General features: G+C 42.0%; 1 protein-coding gene across 3 annotated transcripts in view; it reads left to right on the top strand.

The window, feature by feature from the left end:
- Positions 1-25,829, top strand: part of LOC101485569 (zinc finger MIZ domain-containing protein 1) — a 111,209-nt gene that overhangs the window by 30,862 nt on the left and 54,518 nt on the right. Inside the window, exon 3 of one of the 3 annotated variants that reach the window (XM_004561256.5) lies at positions 17,582-17,707. The exons of the other annotated variants lie outside the window; for them this stretch is intronic. The gene's annotated coding sequence lies outside the window, so the exon portion shown is untranslated. The remainder of the gene's footprint in view (positions 1-17,581; positions 17,708-25,829) is intronic. 3 annotated transcript variants of the gene reach the window in all.

The raw sequence follows: 25,829 nt of genomic DNA, 5'->3' as shown, positions 1-25,829 counted from the left end.
ACAAAAAATACAGAGATTGTCTTTGAATGCAGGGTTATACACAACAGACTTCCCAAAGTCAGCGCGAGTTAAAATGGCCCAGAAATGAAGATCATGTGTAATCTTTTTTTGATGATAATCTTTTAGGGAAAAGCACCAAGCTTAATTAGAAAGAAAACATAGGAGTATAGTGGAAAACGTGAATAAGCGCTTGTTATAGTACAATTTAAACTGTCCGTCACTGTCTGCTTGGTTACAACAATCTAAGCTCGATGTAAACGGTGCACTACCTTGCTTTATGGGGCCATTTTGCTGTCTGTAATTGCATTTTATTCCTCTAGATAACAGAAGCAAACTTACATGATGTGACATGACAAGATATTTCCAGTGCAGTAACCATGGAGAGTGAATATTTGCCGTACTTATCTAAACCATCAGTACCAAGAGTTTAGTGCAAAACTATTTTGCTCTCTGCAGAATTCAAGAGACAGGTCCCCTTAATGAAATTCTGTTTCAACGCAAGCTTCTCTGAATAAAATCCCAGTTCTCTAAAAATCTTACTCTGCTTATTACCAGCAGTGGGATTGGAATGTCCAAAAGCAGTCGGGGGAATGCTGGATCGTATTTGACTGGTTTATAATGACACGACTTGTGTGAAAGCGGCTACAACAAACATTACTTGATCTCGCTGAGAAACCTTGTGGAATTATTTGAACAACATTTGTTGTCGGTGAACAGTTATCCAAGGATTTTGCACTTAAAGCTTTGTGTCAAGATGACTGTTGACTCAAAGGTGCATTGTTCAGATGAGTGCATAGATTATTTTCCTGTACGGTACCGGCTGAGTAACTTGGCACGACAAGATAGCACTCGAGGTTTCATTCTTGCAGTGTGCTTAAGATCTCTCTATCATCTTATCTTTTGGACTTTGAATTTGAATGCTCATTTGAATTTTTTTGTTGTATTCTTTTTTAGTTAAAATGAAGGTTGGAAATGTTGGACAAATCCCTTTTTCAGGCTGAGACTGCGGTGGGGTGGTATTCCCAGGAGAAATTGTAAGATAGCATGCCAGTGTGACAGCTGACTTATTAGCCCATTAGTCATTGGAGAGAAAAAGAGGTGGATGAGCACAGCATCCGTCAAGAAAGCATCTCTTCTTTCCAGATAGCCTCCCCCAACGGCCGCCCAGGAATCTTGTAAGTGTCTCCCACTGATGTAGGAGCTGGAGTGCTGGGGTCAGATAGTACGGCCAGATCTCTCCATCCCGGCGCTCTCTGTTGCTGCAGATGACCTAGCTGCCTGTCCTAGGAACAGACCAGCGTAACAGAGGCAGAGCTCAGTGTACTGTACTAAAAATAGATGTAGCTTCATATCCCCTTTCTCAGAGACACATGCAAATGTAGATGTGTCAGCTTATACGTGCATGTATCCTCAGAGGTGGTCACAACCACTGGTAGCATGTCAGTGACTGCCTGACCGTGTGTGATTGACAGGTCGACTGTGGCGGTACAAAGTATCTGTGTACTCGGGACAGATGTTCTCCACAGCTTGCTTGAGTCAACGTACATCAGGAGGAAGCTGTTAACCAACACTTGGCTTTGAGACGCACCTCCCCACTGCTCTGTGACCCTGCCGAATCGTCCTCTACATCTCATCTGTCTTTGTATAAGCTATCAACCCGACTCTGCTCAAACAAAGAAAAGCAGATAATATTAAACAAATGAAGTAGTGCTTGCTTCCACTGCTGCAAAATTGAAGCTGATATCCCTTTGACATGCCATCCACGGAGAACTTGTCAATTTCCTGCTCATGATGAATAGCCTGAATAAGCCACGCTTCACGAGCCAACAAATTAATTAATGACATGCTGTAATATGTTTAAGAACACTTGGCATTGACATGTTGCTGGCTTGTGAATGGTCTGCCTCGAAATAGGACCACATTAACCTTTCTATAGCCTCACGCTACTGTATTATTGAATTCCTCTTTGTTAGAAAGCTTTACTAGGGCCTCATCAAATTAGTACATTTTTGTTGTAAAATATGACCAAGACCCAACAAGCTAAAGCTCCACACAGCTTAACTGTTCCATTTATAAAGTGTCTGTGTAAAGCTAATGAAATGATTATACTGGCACCACTGCAGGGCCTTGAATTAGCACATCAGCTGATCTGACTGCCATTCAGATTACCCGTTTTAAAAATCTATTCACAGCAAGATGACAAATATGAGCCCTGAACCTATGTGCTGTAGTTAAAATTCATCAAGTTACATCAAGTGGCCGTAATTCATGCAATATTTGAAACGGTCATCGGAAAACAAAGTAATAGCGTGATAGAGGTTGTAGTGCGATCGTAGTGATGCCCCTCAGTAATTTGATAATAAGGTACGGATATATTTGTCGACTTTACAGAGCAGTTCAGAGTTTCATTGCACTGTATAGGCCCCAGTCACACAGGTCTAGAGATCAGTCTGTGCATCTGGAAATCACTGGTATCTGTGCTAAATCGACCGCTAAAGCCCTAATTGCGTGGGCCTAGAGATTGCTCAGTGCCCCGCTGATAGCAAGGGAAAAGTGTGTATTCTGTTACTAGTTGATTAGTCATTGCTGGAGGTTGCAGGCGGTCACTGGCGTAAAATTTGTTGCAGAGAGGTATACGACGCTGCAATAAATACCACTTTGCAGTTGTTTTTGGTTGCTAGCTGGTTGCCGCGGTCACCAGTAGTTTGCATGGGAAGATTGCGATCTGTTTGCATAACACTGGAAAACTGCTCGCCAAGCTGTAGTAGATCTGTGAAGAGTGCAATGTAAACTGGTAAAGGCGAGGATTGTACTTCAGAATTAAAGTTGCACCTTAAGCAATGTGTCAGTTGCAGTTGTAAGAAAAATCTTGTATTTTAAAGACAAAATTCTCCATTTCGAGTTCTGGTTTCTTTATAGCTCGGAGACTAAATGGTGATTGCTTGCAGACAAGTCAGTCTTTTAGGTGAACTATGGGTAACTGCAGCAATCTGCTAGCAACCGCTCACAATCACAAGCAGGTTTTGGGTGCATCATAGTCAAATAATTTCACCTGTTGACTGCGAGCTACCCCCAGTAACCACCAACCAGATAGGAAATACACATTTTTCCCAGTCCCTAATGACTATGTGACCGACACCTTAGTTGTCTGATTCACGCTCTCATTTTCACTCATTCTCACAGTTGACCTTTTGCTGTTGCAAGGAGCTGTTCACCTAAAAACAGACTGTCTTCAAATGTCTTCAAATGTCTGGATAGTCAAATAAACCGACAGAAGATGGTGAAGACCAAAAACAGAGCTAACATGGATTTTGATCTTGCACTTATCAGGTGGCCACAAACAGCTCTGAATGAATAATGATGTTGCTCCTTAACACCTGCGTTTGTACAAAAGGAAAAGTTTTTAACCTTTAAACGTAAACATAATCCATAAAAGTGCAAAAAGTGGCCAGAAAAATGAGCTACAGATTTAAAGGAATAGTGTCCTCTTGTCTGGAGAAAGACTCAATCCAGGAGACTCTCATGGATGTGTTATAGAAAGATCTAGAGGCAACTGTCTAAGCTTAGCATAACAACTGAAAAGAATGCAAAACGCCTAGCGTGCCTCTTTAGAAGTTGAAAATACATCTACTAATACCTCTAAAAAGTTAATTGTTATTTATGTGATCCAATGAAATGCTTCAGAGGTGTGGTTAGACACACATTTCTTGTTTACTACTTAGCAACTGGTTCTCTGCTGGCACTAGTCTTATGTTGGATGGGCCATAAATAGTAATGATCTAGAGCTGATATCTTAATATTTATAGATTTACGACAAACACAACTTTGTCACATTAAAGTGTGAAATGCCTTAAAGTAGCTTCATACTTGATACGTTTCATACTTCAAATGTATAATGTAGCATCTGGCATGACTGAGTGTTATACAGCGAAGTCCGATCTTTTTGACAACTTGTGAATTTACGTCTGACAGGCTGATTGTCATCAATTTCAGACTTGTTTGGTAATTTTGGGATCAAAGGCTATGATAAGGATGATGATACTGATGCTAATCCCACTAAAGGGGATGATTGAGTCATCAAGGCAAAACAGCTGTCTTATGTGCCGCCTCTCCCCCTGGCTGCTGATGACGATAGCAGAGTGTAAGTGAGTGCAATTGACAGTGGAGTTTGAGCTTCCTCAGGGAGGAGGGAGGAAAGACTGAATCTGAGCAGAGGGAAGCAGGCAGCAAGGGTGGCCATGAAACATTCATGCACCTGGGGACTCTTTGCATAAGGAGAGCAAGCTGAGCCACTAATGAAGTAAAGAGCAGAGGACTTTCAATGGCTCTGTTTGTCCTTTTATGAGATTAGCGTTAGTGTGGCTTCTTATATAAACTGCATTAAAAGCTGATATACTGACACGTTGGTACTGCCTTGTAAAAACATTATTTTTGGGAGTAATTAAATCATGGTTAGCTGCAAGATTAGTAACACCACAGGTGTGTGGCTGGTTATAGCTGAACGCCGGACAGACAACGGTGCCCCAAATGTGGACATCCACAGTTGCGCCAGTTGAACATTTGTCCCTCCTAAACTCATCCTGGTCAAAGTCTGCGAGCTCACACAGGGACAGAAAAGGCAAGAGAGGAGCAAGATGAAGAGGGGAAAAAAGAAGTAATATTTAGACAGCTGTAATGCCGTGTATCACTGTCAGTGGAAGGGGGGCAGAAGAAGTGGAGAGATATTTTGGTGTCCTCAGCAAGGCCTCAGACAAACTCCCGCTACAGTATTGATGTCACTGCGCCCTCTTGACAGCAGACTGTAAATCAAAAGTCACAGTTATCTATAGATTTACAAACACCTGCTATATCTTCACAGTATGTATCCAAACTGCATAAACTGAGAAAACCTGTTCAAACATGTTTAGATGGTAGTACACTGGCGGGACCTATCTAAGAGCTCACTGTTAGTGTTTCAGTACAGTAACAGCGGTTGTGTGAGACATCTGGTCACATGTCTGCAGTCCTGTGCTAGACTGCCTTGTGCCTTGAGGTGGTGGATGGCAGCTGACTGCTCTGATTCACTGGGAACTAGACTTGTGCGCTGTACGCCTCACAATGGCTTGACTCATAGGGAGTCGACGCTCAGTTGCGCGGAGTCCGTCTCATGGTCATTTTACTGGAAGTTTCTGTTTGACTCCTTTGTTGCTGTTGTGTTCGGATGGAGACAGCAGTCTTCTCTGTGACTGTATTTGTTTTTTTTTCTGCACGGTTTTATCTTTCCTACAAGTGGGAATGGATAGTTTCCCTGCAATTCCGATCCTCAGTCGATACCTAGTCACACCCTTGTCCTTCGTGGGTTGCGAAGCGGTCATCGGCTCATTAGCAGCTTCTTTTCACCTGACATGTTCCCACATTAGCATTCCACCAGCATCACCCTTTGAACGTCTTCAACCCGTCTGGTTTCCCAACAAACCCTGCCACTGACTCTAAGGTTATGGTTAATTTTGCTTGTGCAGCTGTGATTTTAACACAACCCTAAAGTGTTTTATTCAAATTCGAGGCTTACTTGACTCACTGTAGTCTTCCCCTAAAAGATAGGTGTTGCTATTCAGAACGAAAGAAATATCCCCCTTTGATTTGCTGGAATTTGAATACAAGAAAGGAAACCAAACATTTGTAGAGATTTTTCCACATTTTTCTGTAGAACACCTTTTCCAGCTGATGTAGAAGTCTCCCTCTGTGCCATAGTAAAATCCCTCCGCTCCTGCATTCATGTATCACCTAACTGCCTTTAGAGGCCTCTTCACACACCTGGACAGAAATAGTGAATGGTGCATGATAAGCCAAAATAACACCAAAACGCACCAACCAGCGGTAGTCAAGACGTCATTTCTGTGAGAGAGGACACCCTCATTTCCAGGGTGTAAAATGCTGATGGGCATGCTAGGTATTCTACCAAGAACTGCCATGCTCACATTTTAAGCTGTCACTATTTGTTGCACTGCTTATTTCCAGAGCTTTCCAGAGTTTTTGTAACCCTGCTTCCTTTTAGAAACAGTGTTTTTATGTGCTAGCCACTTGATTTGTGCTTCATTTTGCCTGGTGACAGCGTGCAGAAACATAACATTAAATCTCTACCCGCGGTTACTCTCCTTCCCCTATCACATAATAACATGTGCAACACCCGCACAGCAGCCACTAATTGCTGCTGGATATTAAGAGCAAGGTCTCTTAAGACACTGACCTTGCTTTAGCCAATCATAACAGAGTGTGTTACCAGGTTGAGCTCTGATCAGAGTCCCCGCAGCTCGAACAGGAGGAATTAATTATTCAGACTGGCTGCTTGCACCTTTTGCTGGACACAGCATTTAATGACATTATAATGGCATCCATGTGAGATGTTACTGCTGATGTGAGAGTATCAAAGCGGGAAGTGCACAAAAGACCAGCCAGAAAGCTCCCTGAGTGCCAACAACCAACTTTGACAGGCCGAAGGATGTAATGAATCTTCCACATCCTCTTTCAATGTTAATCTAATTTATTTGCTTCTAATGATGACATGCAGTTAATTAAGAGATAAGGTAAGAGGCTAGATACTTTGTTCAAAATACTCAAAACCCCTGAGTTTCATAACGATCCACGGCTGGGTTTCCAGTGACCTCTAACAAGACAGGGCAGGACTTAAATGACTTAAAAAATGTTTTGATGTCAGCTAGAAAAAAGAGGAAACTGTCTTTTAGCTCCAGTAACATCTTAATCATGCGCAACTCAATTTTAACTGCAAAAAAAGTCACATGGCTATTTGTTACGTTAAAGGGTGCTACGTTTCCCGCTCGTCTTACCTCTCTTTATATAAACAGATGCACTAATGTATTAATGTATCAGAGGCATGTAGCCAAAGAGAAACTGTCAAGCAGTGCAGCTCTCACAGCGCTTGTGTGTATACGCTGTAAATAGTGCTGAGCAACAGCAAGGTTACCGACTCTAAATGCATTTGCATTATGCTAATGTAATGAGAACAGGGAGCCAATGGAGGCTGACTGCACTGGATCGCTTCGGGGACACGAACGCAAGAGTCATCACGCAAATTATCAGGGTGGCTGATCGCTCAAAAACAAAAGTTTAACGGGAGATAAGCAGCCAAACCGGACCGCTTCTTTTGGTGCGAGGCCAGATTCAGATGCCGAGTTCTGCTTTGATATTTCTCTCTAACCCAATGTTCTTATCACGGCCCTCAAGCAAACATGCAAACAATCTGGCCTGTGTGTTTCCAGTCACATGGGCCCGAAGTGCTGGAGAGTCAGCATGTCTGTCCTGGTATTTCCTGAGGCTTCGTAAACATACATACACACAAGTGTTCTCTCTCTCTCTTTTTCTCTGTCACACACAGAGACACGCTATTTAAACAGTCAACAATAATACAGTATAATGATCGTGCGTATTTGTATAGAAGGCAAAGGGCAGAAGCAAAGTAAAGTCAGTTCCCACAAAGAACGGCGATGAGAAAACAAGGAGGAACAAATTAGGAGTTAATTTGCATATTAACAAATCAATAAATCAAGTCTCTGTGCGACTCTGTAAGTCTCATACATATTGGAGATGTGGTTGTCGTAGGTGGAATAACTGCGAATCTGTTTCCAACTTGTGGTTACTCTAACCTTAAAATAGTCGAGAAAAACAGAAGGAAGTTCAACTTTACTTTGCACTTCTCCTTTTTAATGCTCTGACATTAATCAACAAAGAAATAAAAGCCTTAAAATTGTGCGCCTGAAAGTTTCAGCGTGGCCACTTTAATCTATATTTTTTACGCATTTAAATAACTGAAAAGTTTTGGGGGTTTTTGTTAGTGATTGCGCTATCATCGCCGAAGCCGTTAATGGATGTTGTTTGTGTGCGTGTATGATTATTGGACTGGTCGTTGCTAGAGGATGCCCATGCATTAAATCATTATTGGATTTAAACAGCTGAAATGTGCGTGTGTGTGTGTGTGTGTGTGTGTGTGTGCGTGCACACTCGTTCATCTAATTGATTTAGAGTGTTAAAGTGCAGGGTTCGGTGAATACTCTAATCAAAACTGCAGAGGCTGCTGCTAAATTGTGAAGAATGATTTAATACAGCCTGCACTTTTTTAGTCGTGGATTCTTCTGTTTGTTTGTTTTTAGCGTCACAGTCAAATGTAACTGCATGTGTTGATTTTCTTATCTAAAGCTGTCGAGTTAGAAGAGAATAGAATCAATTGAAATCATGAGCCCTCAGCCTTCATTTCAACCTTTAGATTCATGTGAGTGCTGTCAGTATCTCAAGCTACTAATCTCCCTTTTTTGCCCATTTAGTTGCCATCTAACACAATTTCATGGTGTTGATACAGAATCTAAAAATTCAATAGCTGAACATGTATGCTCGGATTATAATTTGGAGTCTCTTTGGGGGATGTAGGTCAACTGAAAGACTCTATTTCCTCAAATATTGTAATCCCCATTTGTTCTGCTTTTTCACCAGAAACACAGCTTTGAGGTCTTTGTCTGACTACAATGCACTGGGCAGGACAGTGGGTCGTAATGCTCTTGTCTTGAATTTTCCACTCGTATGCCAGTTTGCTGTTTATTGTTAATATGAAATCACTTTTTAAAGCTTTACCTGTTTTATTTTCTTTGTGCCTGACATGCTGGGAAAAAAACATCCTCGGTCTTTTACTTTCAGCTTGAACTTTTCCTCCAGGAGGCGACCAGTCGGCTCGGCTGCAGAGCAAGAACCCGAAGAAGGTCAAGTTTATGGTTTAAGTGGGGAAGAGGGTCAGCAGGATATACCCATTTAACCTTTCTGGAGACCAGCAAAGCACAGAGAAAGGAAGTCATTCATTTAGTCTCCAGTGATAAAGCCTGGATGAATAGTTAACTCTGTTTGCCTTCTCATTGATAAAAGGAAAAAAAAAATGTATTTCACCATCCCTTTTCCCAAATGGTTCCCCCCCATTCGCCGTATTAACGGCCACGCTCAGCCAAACTAATTTTGTGCCTGTTCCTCCGGGCTTGAGGAATAGTTTTGTGAAACCATGCATGAACAGGAAAAATTGATTTGTTTTTATATCATTTCAGCATAATAGCTTTCTGCAGTGATTCAGTGACAAAACCTGATCTACCTTTCAGAAGAAAAAGAGGAAAGGATTATTTCACTCGCTGGCATGTTCATATTCCATCCCTGTGTTGTCTAAACCTGATAACGAGTATGGCACAAGACAAGGCTGTCCATTGTGGAAAGAGCTTTTTCCACAAAAGTCATTATGCGGGATCAATGCTCCCAGGAGAAACGGCAGACTCGAACGCCACACACAGCCGTGGAGGATTGCGTCAAAATATCTTAACAGCCCCGAGGCCTCTTCTTGGTGGGCCAAAGTACAAATCACATACGTGCAGTTTTACTCAGCTCGCCTAATTCATCTAATGTGTGTCACGCCTCCATGAAAAATGACTGAAAAAACATCTTCCGCGATGGGTGACAAATTAAAGGAAAGCCCCATATAGCATGTCTTAGTGAGAAGCTGCTTGCCAGAAGAGTTTCATGCACCTTGGCATTTAGTTTCCACATCTCCGGAACTGTACTAGAGGGAAGAAATGCCATTCTTCCTAAAGGTATTCCCTAAATGGGCGTTTTGAATATGGTGTGGAGAGCACTAAAATCTCCCATGACTACCCAGGCCTAAGAATATGATTCACATAATTTCCATAATCACCAAACCATTCAGCGACCCCCCTCAATGCCGCCATTGTTACGCTGAAGAAATCGCTCAGGATAGAAATGTTTCATCGCAGGATAAAGGTGATCGCTCAGAACAACTTTGTATTGATTTGCAGTGACCCTTTTCTCTAAAGGAACAAGTGGACCCAAACCATCGCCAGCAAAAAGCCCCCGGAGCATAACGGAGCCACCTGATCCCCTCACACAGGGGGTCAAGGGTTCAGGTTTTTCTTGCCTGTATTTTTGCACTTGCTACTAGTAGCTATGCAGATGCTCTTGATTTTACTTGCCCAGTTTTTGAGTTCATCACGGGGAGTTGGATTTAAAATGCATGCACAAGGCATTAAAAGATTTATGTGGATAATCTACAGGCCTGTCCCTATAAGTAGATATAGGAATAATATGATAAGAGTACAATAAAAAAAATTAATGGCAGCAACGTGTGCCTAGAGAATACAGCCAAACAATCTAAAAGTTATACAAGTCCAGCTAGTCTCTTTTAAAATCTTTATAAAGTCTAGCTTTCTTTATGGTGTCTTTTTTTCTCTATATATTCTTCAGCTATTGCCTGCAATATAAAACTGTTTTCTTGATGCAACATGATATTTTTGCTCCAGTCCACCGCAATGAACTTGAAGACTTAGTAGAAGTAAAATAGCCAAGGGAAAACAGCTTACATCGATATGCATAAGCAAAATTCTCCAGGATGCATATATTAAAGCCTAAAAAATTCAAACAAAACCATCTCAGTGTGACTGTAACTCTGGAAATAAACCTCATGGTTTGTCTAAATCAGAATGCTGAAATCAGACTGGGTTCTCTCCACAGGCAGTATGGACAGGAGGAACAGTGAAGGCAAGTTATTTTAATGTATGGGTGAAGTTTAGAGATGGTTAATGTGCACCTATTCTCTAAATGAAGAAATCTATTTTTGTCATTTGCGAGAACTAACCCATCGAAAAAGGGAAGCTTTATAACACAAACCCAAGGCACATGTAACCTAGCGTCCTCTAGTTGTTAAATCATGGCGACCTGTCTGTCTTTGTCATCCGCCTGCAGTCTGTCTGGGGCTGCGGTACATGACAGCTGCATGTGTATGTATGGACAGCTCATTTACCCTCTCAGTCTCCTCTGTCTCATGTTGACTGTTTGTACCCGCAGGTCAAACGAGGTCTCATTTAAAAGATACACTCAGAAGTATTTCCTGGTTTTGGAAGACTAGAGCTCGATCCTCTGAAAAGTCTTCGCCATGTGTATGCATGAATGCATGGTACATGGAGCTGTGTGGTGGTGGTGAATCTGCTCGAGGGGGTTGTAGAGGCGAGTCGAGGGGATCAGGAGAGGCAGTGGGAGGGGGGGGGGTTCTGTAAATAGCCCACCCTGCATTAAGAACTGGCATGCAGGGGCTGCGCTCTGTGTAGCCTGACCTCACCAAGCAAGCCGCCACTCACATTTCCTCACAGCGCGGGAGGCTGTGGAAGCCAGCGTCGACTGTTTCTTCAGTTTATCCAGGTCAGCTCTGAACTACTCTCACTAGTAAAGCACTGGCGCTCGTGACCCCACAGGCCCCCCTCGCTGCCAGCCAGTGTCAAAATAACACAAGCAGCTCGGCGGAGGGCCTCGGCTGCTCTGCCTGCTTGTTATGAAATCACGCTGCCCTTATTTGGGTGTCTAAAAGTCTACTTGCGGTTAAAATTTCAGATCAAAACAAAGTGTTGGCTCGATTTGATTTCTGTCTTTCTCCACATTAAGCTGTTAAAAAAAGAGTTTGCCTGACAGCATATGTTCAGTGGATATGCGTGTGTGTGTGTGTGTGTGTGTGCTTGGAAGTAGGTCATTGATTTGGAACTTGGACACTGATTATGTGCTGTCCTAGAAATGGGCTATAATCGGTGTCTCTCATACCAAAACAGCTTTTCATAAGTGGCAGTTATTTCAAGGTCAGGAAATAGTGTGCATCACATTGTTGCACATGCACACAGATTTTATTTATCTCTTTCTCGGTTTCACCAGATTGTTGTTTCTAGAGTCTGTTCAGTGTTGTGAGACTGCTCATTTTTAAAGCAAAAGAGAAGAAAGATTGCGTTTATCTTTCTTTTTAGGGATGAGAATGTGCCAAACTTTCCGGCATGCCCCGTTCTGTCCTTGATGACGACGATGATGTAGTCGCTTCGAATGCCGTTTGAGCCAATAATGTAAATATTCTTGGTCTTTGAACAAGCCAGAACACAATCTGATCTGTCTTTGACGCTAAGTCTCCGGCACACTTACACAGGGGAGTTTTTTAACATGACCGTGTTGGAGTACATCAAAGCTGGGAATTAACTGTCAGCTAGCATCATCACAACTCCCTCTATATATCTCCCCTCATAGCTTAAAGCAAGTGCTGTATTAGTTTCTGCCATGGATTTTCCTCAAGCACCCCCAGGATTAAGCCTTGATATTGTTTTGCAAATTTAACTTCAACTGAAGTTAACTGAGCTTAACAGTGGTTGTAGGAAGTGAGTAGCGCATTGGTGCTTATGGATCGAGAATAAAAAAAACGTTGCTTGTATGAATGGAAAGGCCGCATGACAAAATGTTTTACTGTGTTGTTGCATAGTTAAGCGAGCATCTTTTCATGATAATACCAGGAAGAACTCGAAAGAACAAATCTATATTTGCATGTTATCCCGGGTTTGCATGAGAGCAGCATTGCGATTGCTCCTCCTCCTCCTCCCCTCCACGTGTCCCACATGAAAGATCCTCACGTTCGCAGAATGTGCCTTTTTAAATGAGCCCTCACCGTGTTTGCATTTGTTTAGGCAGAGAGGCAGCAACCAACAAGCAGGCACAGACAAAATCCTATCAAAAAATGACATCAGCTGCAACAGCTGCAGGCTGTAGCACTTGGAGGAGAGGAGGGAGAGAGAAAGAGGAGAAAGAGGAGAACAATTGACCAGAAGCGACACGGGAAAGAGAGGTGACCTGATTGCTCAGCTGGCCAAGAGCACGGGAAGGAAGCAGCAGGAAAGGCTGGTCTCCTCAGTCTGGCCTTACTCTGTGCTGCTTCTGGTGGGTCCCTCTATGGCCTTCCTCTCCTCCCTTTTCCCCTCTGCACCCCCACCCCCTAACCTCCTTCCCGCACTGCTGCCTGTCACGGCTCACTACATCGGAACAAAATGATCAGCTCTCACCTCCTCATGAACACGGGTCATCATGGTAGCCACGCAAAGGCTGGGGCCTTTGTATTAGATAGGGATCACTGATATGTGGGAGGAGGAGCTGCTTCAGAAGACTGGAGAAGTCAATATTGTATTATTATTTTTTTGTTTGTTTTTCTTTTTTACAGCACACATATGCAAGGGTGTTTAATTTTTATTATTTTATTTATTAGCAATGGCCTTGAGGTTGCCAATTTTGTTGCGCTATTAATTTCATCTTGCCGCTCTCGAGGAATTATTAGATGTGTGCGCGTTTATGATTCCTCTCTCTACAAGGAGGCACATCAAGTACCTCTTTCACAATTCCTGTAGCTCGTAATGTAATTAATTCTAATCGCAATGATCATAATAGCTTTTCAGATCAAATACCCAGGAGCAGTCCTAACAAAATCATCCATCCCTCTGAAAAACAAACACCCAAACTCTCTCTCTGTCTCTCTTGCTCTCTCTCTCACACGCTGTCTTTCTCCCTCCCTCTGTGTTTGGCTTTGGCTCCGAGAGAAGAGCAGTCAGTTGGTTTTTGGGGGGGGTGGTGGTGGGACACACACACACACACAGCAGAAAACAGAAGGACCTGCACATTTGCATACCTTTTTAGCATGTGGCTGAGGGAGCCTTTATTAAATTCAACCCCCCTGTAGGGTGGGTCCTAAACTGTGAAGGGGGGAGGGGTACAAGAGCTCACAGGGAGGGAAAAAGGAGGGGGGGGGGGTCTCATCCTAGAGACGGGAGGCAACATCTGAGCCAGCAGACAAATAATGTTTCCAGTCACGAGAACAAGGTGGCAGCAGCGGCCAAGCATTTTCTTCCTGAATAGTGTCCTCCCCCCACTCAGTGTGGGTAAGGGTGCGATGCTCACTCATTGTCTTAAGCCCCAAATTAGCAATGCTGAAATGACTACTTAATTAATCAATTAACTAAAGAATTAATCTAAGACGAGCGTGATCATCAGTTAATTGTTACGGTCTAAGAATAAAGCTCCTTAAACTTACAAATTTGCCAAATGTTATGAAGATGTTAAACTGCTTCAGTCATTTTCAACAACTTTTTATAAGCAATTCTTTTTTTAAAAAAAAATCAAGACTTTTATCATTGCTTTTAACAGTCACTGTTATAATTGCTCATGAATAATCTAACCATGAACATGTTGCTATTAGCTACACTCATGTAGTCCTATAAGCGCGTAACAGATGTGAATAAGTGTCTTAACATGGCTTAATAACATTTACTGGGGCTTGCATATTAGCATGTGCACATTGTATAATGAGTTGAAAATCATATGCATTTTAAATCTACTATTAAACTTAAACATAATATATGTTTGTTTTAAAAAAGTAAGACAAACTGCCCCATTATAGTCGCCTACAGCAACTATTTGTGTTTATTAAAAATCCCAGGCATTGCATGGCTCCTTGTTACATCCACCTAAAGAAAAGCCCTATTAACAAGCGATAGGGCACAGAGGTTTTGTGTATACCTGTGTGCGAGTATGTAATGTATCTAAGACAAAGTGGGGCAAGCCCACAACACGCTGCAAGTATCTGTTCAAGCAAGCTGAGGCATTTTGCGGTTCTGCTTTTCCCAGAGAGGAGGCTGAGATAATGAGCCAACATAGTGGAGTAAAGTGAGGTTTTCCCCCACCGTGGACAGAGGGATGAGCTGTTAGCACTCTGCGCTAGTTAGCCTGTTAGACTCCATTTATAAACAATTCAGCAATGGCATGGTGACAAAACATTGGCAGTTATCACAGATATTCGTGCACCTCTTACTTACTAGCAACACTTGTGTTCTAGGGCAATTTTCATAATTAGCTTGTACTTAAGAGAGCAGGAGTGGGAATGACTGTACAATCTGTGGTGACGCTTTAAAATATCATTACATCATACTTTTTTCATAGAGTTTACTGAAAGTAATATAAGAATAATAATAACAGTAGAACTGGTTTACAATTCAATTCAGTTTTATTTATACACCGCCAAATTACAACAACAGTCGCCTCAAGGTGTTTTATATTGTAAGGTAAAGACACTACAATTATAAATACATTTACAGAGGTCAAAGCACAGAGGTGAAGAAGAAAAAATAATGGAAACTTGTGGAAAAGAGAAATTAACAGTACAGGGAATTATTTTTATTCATATTTGTATTTTTATTCTGTACTTCTACATAAATTCTTTTAAATCTGAGTTTTATATGTTTATGTTCTGTTTCAGGCTTGCAGGTCTAAACAATGAAGCGTAACAGACATGAAACCAATAAAGAAATATACAGCGTGTTTGGTTAATCATCTGATTCATCTTTAGAAAGTGTTTTTTTTATTATTTCTTACAGATGAGTTAGTGCACCAACATCTACAATATTATTCAAGGTCACAAAATCAACCCAAATTCACAGTTTCTGAAATATCCAGATGTCTTACCTCCTTGCAAGTAGCTTAATACCACAGAATCAGCTAAACTACAAGGCAATCACCTAGAAATATCAAGTATATTTGCATGTTTAGTGTTTTCTGTTGGAAATCGAGCAGAGGCTTTTCAGAGCTCGCTGTTGGTGAAAAGGTAAATGCATATAATCAATAAGCTCGCCTAACCTTCTGCTGAATTTGCAAAATAGTGTAGCAATGAGCTGTAACATCATTCTCATTCGCAAAGCAGCAAGAAACCACGATGGAGATGCATAAGTTGCATGTAACTAGGGATTGCAAATAACAACATTTATATAGTTTCTTTGACTTTAATAGTAGGAATATAAAAACGTTTGATTTATTGATTTATTTTTTCAAACTCTTAAGAATTTATGATTACATGTGGCCATCAGCGCTATTCACAACACTCACCAAAAATACTACACTCACACTTTGCTGCTTTTGTAAGCCCCACCTTAACATTTGGCACATGCAAAGAGGGGGGGATGGGAGAAGGAGTATGAAGTGAAGAAATATCACAGATGTTAGTCTGCATGAACTCCTTCCCCTTTGCAGCCTTCCTGCTCAATCTGGCCTCTTTAGCCTCTCTTTTTTTCCTCGTGCTCCCTCCACCAAAGACAAATGACTTCTCCTAACCTAATTTCAGTTGCAGCATGCAAAGGTCTGCCTCGACGCCTGCAGGTCAACAGAGCTCAAGTAGACACTGTGCAGATTCGAGCAAAGAATCGGGTGCTAACTGGGCGAATTCTCATTGATAAGTTGTTGTTTTTTTTAAAAAAAATTTTTTCATGTAAACGACTTCGATTTTCTCACTTTAGCTTGTATTTTTGTCTTTGTGTGCACTTGTTTATTCATGCACGAGAAAGCGCTTTTCACCACATGCTGCAGGGGCCAGTTGTCTGTTTGAAGAGTGCAATGGAAACAGCAGGGTTAGTGTTTCAACCAGTGCTACAGCCACACTGTGTGTGTGGGTTGTGACTGCGACTGGGGTCACAGTTGTGTGACATGCCAAACCCAGGCTGGTGCTGGTGGTGGCTCTAGCAACGATACTGCTGTCATTCACCCGACCACTCAGTGGGTCAACTTTCACTGCCATTCAAAGTTTAATCTTGCTTATGATAAATTTAGTTAAAGCGAGGCCCTAATCACAGCCCATTTAGATTCTTTGGGCTGATAAAGAACAGGAAGTGGTGGATTGTCTTTGATTATCTTGCCTCTCTCTATGTTGCGGCTTCAAGCCTGACAGAGTCTTTGCCATAACTAGGACAGACCTTTGATTGGTTTCTGATGTGTGGACAGCAGTTGTGTCTCGAGGGTCCAAAGCAATTTATCCAGAGGATATTAAATGACCTAATGGCCATATTATTTGCAAAGAACTAGCCCAGAGGAATATCCAGGTGTTTTTAAGGTGCTGAGAGGTCTGCCCTTTGACTAGCATGCAATTGACTGCACCGCGAAAGCTCAGATTCATGCATGCAGCTGTATATTTTCATTTTCTGTCTCAATTTCAACAAAACATACCAAAATGGTTTCTGAAGCCAACATAAAAGAGTAGATGAGCTTTGATTCTCTCTGATTTTGTCCGAGGGATGTAAGAGAAGCCTGAGAAGCATCGGCGTAAAAGCTGTGTTGCATTGATACTGGCCTTGTTCGGCTTTCTTTCTTTCTTTCTTTTCCCCGACAGGAACTGGCTAATTTCCTGAACTTGATATACCATTTGGTCAGCACAGAGAGAAACATCTGAGAGAATGGATATCAGAGAATTCTCCACGTTAAAAAGCTTAATGAGTGTTCAAATCTTTGGGTCAAGGCTTTTTAACGTTTTACAGGTGGTGAAGGAACTTGGGAGGCACCTTAAAAGGAAAAGCAAGGAGTCAGGAAATGAAAGTGGAGGAACTGTTTTTGGGGGGGGGGTTTTCAGTTCATCAGATTCCCCATATGCTCAGCCAGACTTATTTGGGTCGTTTATGTTAGTGGAAGGCATTGGATCACCTGCAGACCCTTCAGTTTGTAGTTTTCAGTGGCTACTTCAAAGAAGCATATGCCTATCTTGACTCAATCTCCATTCATGGAGAGTGACAGTATCTGTTTCTCCAGCTTTTCTAGAACTCAGTGTCAAAGGTCACACCTTTAGCTGGAGGTCATCTCTCTGGTCAGCTGCTGATTTGCAACATGACCCTCTCTCCTGATGCCTTAAACCCCTCCCCCATCTCCTTCTCCTCCCTTTCTCTTCCAGATGACCGTACAAAGTGGCTAACACATGTAACTTCCCCAATTGATTTAGATGAACCCTTGACCACACGGTGATCTGCGTGCACCAACTGCTTCACCAGTCTCAGACTTCTGGTCATCGGCGTTCAGGGTATGGTTTCTTTAAACAGATCTAGTTACTTTTGTTTCGCTTTCAAACAGCAATGCCACTGCAATTTAAAAAAAGGAATAATTTCCAGACAAAGCAGTTGTCTGCCTCTGTACAGCTCAAGCATTAAACTTGTGCAGAGTATTACTTGAGCCTATTGATTGGAGTCCTCTGCCTTAGAGAGGGCGGTGTGCAAAATCAATGCTTTATTTTCTCTTAGGCTAGCCTTCCTCGTGCTCCTTTTTTTTGCCAGTGAAAATGAGAGGAAACCAAGGGAGAAACCATTTACCTCCACTGCATTCACTCTTTTCTGTTGACTTTTGTGACTCATCTGGACAAATTCAGCTTTGTTTCCCGTCATCTCTTCAGCCCACATTGTTTTGTACCCCTTATCTCAATCACATACACCAGCATGAATCGACCTTTTTACAGTGGTGGGTGGGTGATATCATTCTTGTTTGTGCTATGGTAGTTCTGTGAGATTGTGTGTGTGTCTCGTAATCCATCCTGGGGAATGTACAGTATAGTGTTTGCTTGTCCTAAGTTGTCTAAGGTTGTCTATTACTCTGAAGATAAGGTTTTTATTTCTGTTATTTATACAAAGAAGGTCTGTAACACAGCGATTTTCTGTAGGGATGATAAACCTGAGTGCTTGAAACTGCAGGCATCATGAGATTCCTTGATATGTCAAATGGCAAATCAAATGACACTTTCTTGTTAGAGTCTGTCTAGACTTTTTTGCCCACAAAGCAACTTCTGTGCTGAAAATTTAGTTGGAGACTAAGATGTGTTTTTCCAGTAGCCTTGAGTCTCTTGCTTCAAGGATCAGGAGTGGGCCACAGAGGTCTGTTTTTAAACTCCATACCTTGTTATTCTTCAGTGCCTCTGCTCCAGTGAGCTGGTGACATTGTTTTCCTGTGTTGTCTCTATATCCATCCACCCAATATTAACCTCATATGTCCTAAATGCATCGAGAAAATTACTTCAGATTTGTTACTAACCTGTACTTGGACCCAAGGATGAGCTGCTCATATTTTTTTCTGGCCAGAGGTCAAGGTCACTGGGACCCACCCGGAGAAAATCCGATTGCAGCACAAACATTCACTTAGAATTTAACAACAGGCCACAAAAATGAAATGCCTGATTGGTTCAAATTGTCAGCTGATGACATTTGATATCCAAAAGGTTAAAGGTCAGCCTCACTGTGAAGTCGTAGTGCTGTACAAAAACAATTTTCTGGCCATCATCTATCACGGTAACTCGTGATATGTATCCGCATCTGCACTGACATGGACTGCATGTCTGAACTGCAACTTAAGTGGCTTGGACTGGACTATAGTACCATTCAAAAGTGCTAACCCATTCAAATATGCACATGTGCACAGCAGATTATTTAATTTCGTTTTCACTCTTGTAATCTTAACCTCAATTCAAGTCGAAATATCAAATCCAAGTAAGGCTGCTGTCTGCTAGTATGCATCACTCTCAAGTCCTCAAAAAGACTAAATGCTTACTTTTAATTCTAGTTGCTATACTGTAAAACTGCTCCATTGTGCTCATCTGAGGTGCAGCTGCTGTCGGACATGAAGTCCGACAGAGGACAGAGAAACACAAAAGGTGGTCAGCGAACAGGAACATGGCTGGTGACAGGCTGCCTGCATGTGGGGTGGTTTCGCTAACGAGAAGCCATTGTGCCCTCAGTGAAGGTTAACTCTCTGATTCAGGGAGGCAGGAAGTGTTAGCTGCCTCCCCTGCACTTTTCCCATCCGCAGCCTCTGCCAAGCCTCAGCAGAACAATCCAGCCCCTGTGACTGAGAGGCAGGGAGGGAAACAGAGGGAGAGTCAAAGACAGAAAAAGGGAGGACTAAGGGGAGGGGGGGGCACTAGAGGTCCAAATCTGCAGGGTAACATCAGGCTCCTACGTTATGCAAGTGTTCCCTTTTTGTCTGCCTCACCCAGGGTTTTGATACGGATTGCACGAAGAATGATGGTAATGCCGAGCATTCACTCTGTCCCCTCTTCACCAAAACAGCCTCCATTTATGGTTACTCAGACATATTTTCCCTCACAATTGGAGCTGAAAAGTGGCCAGCTGTAGCCAGGTTCCAGTAGGTTTGCGCTCTGCCCACACACACACACACACACACACACACACACACACACACACACACACACACACACACACACACAAACAGGCAGGCACACACATACACACGCCCATAAGCACACACACCGTGAAATGGATATAACTAAATGCACTCAGAGACAAACATTCACATAGAAAATAGATATCTCAAAACGTCCACACACAAACACACTCACTGAGAAAATAGATATCTCAAAATATGCACACAAACACACACAGACTCATAAGTCACACAACCTCATACGGAATCAACAATCGCATCTTTGTTAAATTATCCAGGAAATTGTTTGCAGTGCTTTGATAACACAGGTGTTTATATGGTAATAGCTTCTGGAGGCTGGATAAGAATGAAACAATAAAGTCATTAGGGTGTTACAAGAAGAAATGAAACCAGGTTTCTTCACACACTGCAATGCATCACCTAAACACACACGCACATAGTCTCAACAAGAAGAGGCTGAACACTTACACCCAGATTCATTAAAGAAAAAAAGCTTTTGTCAGCCACCTTAATGACCCTTGATGTGTGTGAACCTCTGCCAAGTTGTCCATGGAAGGGCCATTTATCTCTGCTGGTGTGGTTATACAAAAGACAAAAGAATATCGAATACACACAGGATAAAATGGATCATTCATAGTAATGACACCTGTTTATCTCACCTGATCTGTTAAAGGCTTTCATCTCAAGTGTGGTGGTCCACAATGTACGTAAGTAATCACTGATATGAGGTGATCCCCCCTCCCCGTTCAGATTTGTTATTGACATCAGGCTTTTTCCCATCTGTCAACATTTCATATCCTCAGTGATCTGCTGGAATTCGCTCCATCCTCACAGGTAGCGACCTTTGCTGACTTCTCTCTGTGTTCTGACGTTGTGTGGGATGTCATATACACATCTGTAGGCGCTTATCAGCTCTGCTGCATGTTTATGTTGTGTTGCACCCTGACATAGCGCAGCTTTCCCCTTCACCGTCAACTTTGAAGACGATGTTTCTGTTCTTTAAAGCTGCCTGAATGGAAAGCTTTACATTAACGATGAGGAAAATCACTGTTGTGCTTATTTTGCTCATAGTGACAACTCACAATTATAATTAGAATCCATTGTTTCACACAAATACATTTTATCTATGTGTTTTACCCCTCCAATAGAACAACAGATTCCAAAATTGATTTTCTAGCGTGCGATCCCCTGCCTTTTATTTTATTTAGTTAGAGTTAAGTTGCTCCCCTTCTCCGTCTCATGTTTTCTTCCTCCAGCCACATTGCAGCTGTGGTGCTCTTTGATATCATTTAGCTGTATGAGTCTCTGGTCACATGAACCAAGAGACTCCAGCACCACCATCTTGGACTGCAGCTGGCATTCCAAGATGTTCTATCCTGAACATCCATTGCAAGCTGGAGGGCCATTCAAATTAAAGGTGGAGAACAGGTCCATACGCCGCTGTCACCAGATGCCTTCAAACACCTTTACCAAGTCTTACTGTGGGAAGAGGATATAGAGGTGGTACTATCATTCTGTTATTTATTCTTTAAGCAGTTGGTTATTAAGGTCTTTGCAAAGGCTCCTTATAAAAATATTATTTCACAGTTAATTTAGGAAATCTGTATGTGCCTACTTTAGCATCCATGTGTGTGCATATATGCACAAGCACATACCCCCCACCTCTCACAATTTCAAACTAAATCTAAACAAGAAATACATGAAATAAAAGCCTTTAAGTCTTCAACAGATGAGAAGAAAATGGCAAGTAAATGAAACATATGTTACCAGACAACATATTCCCCCTCCACTGGGGATGTGCTAGCTGCCTCCCACCCAAGCTAATACGACAAGATGCGTATTTATCGCCCCACAGAACTCCCAGAAAGTAACCATATGGAGAGGCACTTAAATGTTTAGTTGTGCGATCGTGCCTTTGTGGAAATTAGTAATTGTACTAGTCTGCGTAGATTTCTTCAGCTGCCACTGTTCTGGACAAGTGGAACTGTCTTTATAGCTGTGAACAATCATAGATGCGTTTTGTCTGCTGCGAAGAGCATTGCAGGGTGACAGGCAGGCAGTGTGTGAACAAAGATGTGTATCCACAAAGGTGCCCTCTCCCCATCTGATCCCGACACATTTCCCCTACAAAAAGCAAGGGGTTGTGCACAGCGTGCAGATGCTGCTAGCCTGCCTATGTTGGTAAATAATGAATAGGTCACACCTGGTGGTCTCTTAGAGGTTCAGTGCAGCCTCTGTCCCTCTCTGGTGGTGGTTTGGGAATATGTGTGCACCTCCGAGTGTATGGCGGAGGTCTAGCATTAATCAAAATTCTCCTGCAGTCTTCATATTTGTTGTGCTTTCTTTAACCTTTAGCAACACTGTGTCCTCTCGTGTCATCTCTCTAAAGTGCTTGAACAGTGCTTGTGCTTTTATCATGTGGCGGTGTGTGTATGTGTGCGAAGCAATGGCATTGAGAGCCAGTAAGAAGCATTAGCCGAGCCTCTGCGTTGGGCAGGGCCTCGTAAGGATGTGTTCAGCACTACCACAAGGTGACAAATGACTAACTTAGATCTCCACAGGGAGCTAAGAGACTGCACTTAAAAGTGTCCAGCAATCCGGTGTCCATCACAAGCATAAATGATTTCTGAAGAGTCTTTTTTTTCCTCTTCTTTTTGCCTTGGGACCACAAATGACTAAAAGCTAATTCATTATTTGCGATCACTTCAAAACATAAAGCCTCCCACATAAAAGATTTCTCAAATACCCAGTTGAGATGTAATGCATCATCAGTCATGCTAGCAATCTCGCTCTATCAAAAAGGCTTGTCTCATTAAAAATACATGCGGTGTATTGAGCTGAAGTGTACCAATCATGCAAGCTTTCCATGAAAACTCCTTGTGCTGGTTTACAATCAGCAGGTAATGAGCAGCTAGGGGCTGAAGTGGATTTTCTACATTTTTCAGCATCCGTGGTGAAAATTTGGCTGCAAGAAGGGATTGCTGTTATTATCAAGCAGTCTATTTGGGTTAATAGTTTAATGCTAGGGCCGTAAGATTTTTAAAGATAGTGCACAAGTTCCAAAACAAGAAAACGTTTTAGAAGTTATGATGATTATTAATGGATTTGTTAATTGATTTTAGCATTTTTTCCAAATGCGCTTGTCTTTGTTCAGTGTTTGAATTGCTGTCGTTGTCTGCGCTGACTATCAGCAAAGCACCTCAATACTGTTAATAGAGATTTTGTATAAGTGGCTCATTTATTCAACAAGAAACTCTTCCGGAAGTGTTCGATACGAGCGGTTCTGCCTCACCTATCAGCAGCGCGGGTTGTGTGTGGCAGAGATAACGTACGGCCATTGCGTCACAGGGACGGCGCGATTGGAGGCGGATTCGGGAGTCAAACAGCGTCTTATCTCCTGTATATCAATCACAGTGCACTGTGGCTCCCGCACACACAGGAGTGCCAGAGCTTACTGCTTTGTTTGTTGTAGCAACAAAACTGCTCTGAAGTGGTATTGTGGTGCCCTTGTTTTGGTTTTTTTTAAATATTTTTTCATAAAGGTTACTTGCTGTGTTGTCAGGGAAGCAGGAGAACGGAGTCCCCAGACTGTAGGTTCACAAAGCTCCGCAACAGCAAGAATAGAAATCATAGGATTTCTATTGACAGCAGCACTTCCAGTCAATAGTCTTTACAGGGTTTTGTGTTAACACAAACACCACGCGAAGCACCACAGCACACTCTATGAAACGCGCTCCACTCTGCAAGATAAACTGTTGTCATCAAGGAATTAGAGTAACTATCTGCTTTGTGTGTTTTCCCTGCGAGCAAACAACACAGCAAATCAAAAGAATGTTTACAGGGGCTGCAGAGGAGAAGAAGTGGAAGTGAAGAACAACGCCATGTTTCCTGTCTAGTGATTTGTAAAACTCTTGAATTAATTTTGGCCCGGAAAGCTGGCTCAGCTTACAGGGAGTTTTCCCTATAAACAGTGGAACGGAGATTCCTGCCCCTCAAGTTCTTTCCATTCTTTCCACGCTCTCTTTGTGTGTGTGTGTGCTTGTGTGTTTGCACATGTTCACAAAACTAACACTAATTTACAAGCATGCCCGTTATTCCCGATTTGGATTTTGCGTTGTCTGAAAATTAGTTATGCTTGTTGAGTTTTTGCTACTGTTTTCAGCAGTAACATTAATGCAGGAAGTGCTTAGTTAAAGGACTATTCCTAATTATTACAACTTGGGTGTATTTCCACAGCTTTGGCCACTGTGTCTGTTGTGATGACTATGGTAACAGTATCTTCAAAAACTGTGAGAGGTTTTAAACCAGCAACGTTTCTGCAGCAAGGTCTGAAAAACCTGCTGCATCATGAAACAAGTTTAAAAAAAAATCCTAATTACTTTATTTAGAGATACGAGAAAACAGGTGTTGCATATGATGTTGTATCTTAATTAAAAATATCTGAAGAAAACTGACTTTTTTAAAGTAGTTCAGCTACGAGAGAACAATCAAGAACTGGGGATAAATTTGCTGTGTTGTGTGTTAAGAGCAACATCCCCTGCACCCACCACCTCCTTCTAATTCTAAATATCCCATTAGGGTAAAAGACCTAAATGTAGAAATCAGATGAAATAGACGCCTGGTAGCCTCTAAAAGGTCAGACCTTAATATTAAGTTTTAGGACGTCTGTATATATTAGAATGGAATATAAAATAACGAGTATAATAAGCAACACAATACCTAACATGTCTGAATAATTTAGGCCTGAAACCCAGATTTAATTCTTTCTTTTGCTCCAATTAGTTCTCCACACTCTGGCCCAGTTCAGCTATGGTTCCCCTGCTGCTCTGCCAGCAACCCGCCCAGTTCCCCCACGCAGGACGCGTGGGGAACTGGACAGGACGTCATACACTCTTCCCCACTCTGCCATGGCTCAACAGCCCATCCCTGACCTGCCCAACCCTGCACTGATTATATATATTTATCTATCAATCACATCTAGCTAGATCGGTCTCATTTTATAGCAGCCATCACACAAAATGTGTGTAAACAATACGTGTTGCTAGGCAAGCAGGCACATCAAACGTTGATGGATGTCTAAATGATTCTCTCTGTGGTTCTAGGTATAAGTGGTTATAATGTTTTGGGGGGTTTTTTCTTTTTATTCCACACACCCCAATATTCACTGTGTGCGAATTATGAATAAAACCTTTTGGGAAAAGTCATAAAAAATGAAATGAGAGGCTTTTATTTTAACAGTGTTACATGAGCACTAAAATGCCAAGGGCTCAAAATGACCCTGTTCTAGTGTTAACTAGCAATGTGCTGGTCTGCTGCCTAGCTTGAGCACTGGCGCTATTTTTTTAGCTTGTGATCTTTACCCAAACAGATAAGGAAACTTCCACACTGCTTTCTTTTTCTTCTTCTATCTTTTTATGGTGCTGAATATCAATCATACATCGCCAGATCTCTGATCGGTACAGTTGCTAGTCATGCATAGTCAGAATCTAGCGTGGTGCCTGTTTACAACTCTCAGTGCCACCTCAACTAAACAAACTGGAATGAGGCACCACCTTGTGGCACTATTTAGCAGTTGTGAATTCTCAAAATAAAGTGACAAAGTTGAGAGATCATTTAAGAAAGCTACTGTAGATGTCAGCAGGTATTGGTTTCTGGGAAATTTATGATATGATTGTTAACAGAGCTGTTGGTTAAAACATGAAAATAAGTTCCAGATTTTGTGAAACTTGAAGAATCATGTAAAAAGTTTCAAAACAGCCTAAACTGCTTAAAGTCAGCTAAAACCAACAGGGTATCAAATACCTGCGAGAGGCAATTCTTCTACTTTTCATTTGCCTGCCTCTCTAGTACTTTTTTTTTCACTTTGTGTGATCAAGATACAAATTTATTTGCCTGTGGCGCTCCTCTGTTCTTTGATGTTTCTTCTTACTACGCTCGTGTCCACCGAGGCCAGAAAGAAGAACAACTTTTCCAAGTTT

This window comes from Maylandia zebra, linkage group LG8 (assembly GCF_041146795.1).
Source record: "Maylandia zebra isolate NMK-2024a linkage group LG8, Mzebra_GT3a, whole genome shotgun sequence".
In the NCBI taxonomy this organism is placed as follows: domain Eukaryota; kingdom Metazoa; phylum Chordata; class Actinopteri; order Cichliformes; family Cichlidae; genus Maylandia; species Maylandia zebra.
The sequence above is the reverse complement of the archived record's forward strand: the minus strand, read 5'-3'. Positions and strand labels throughout refer to the sequence as shown.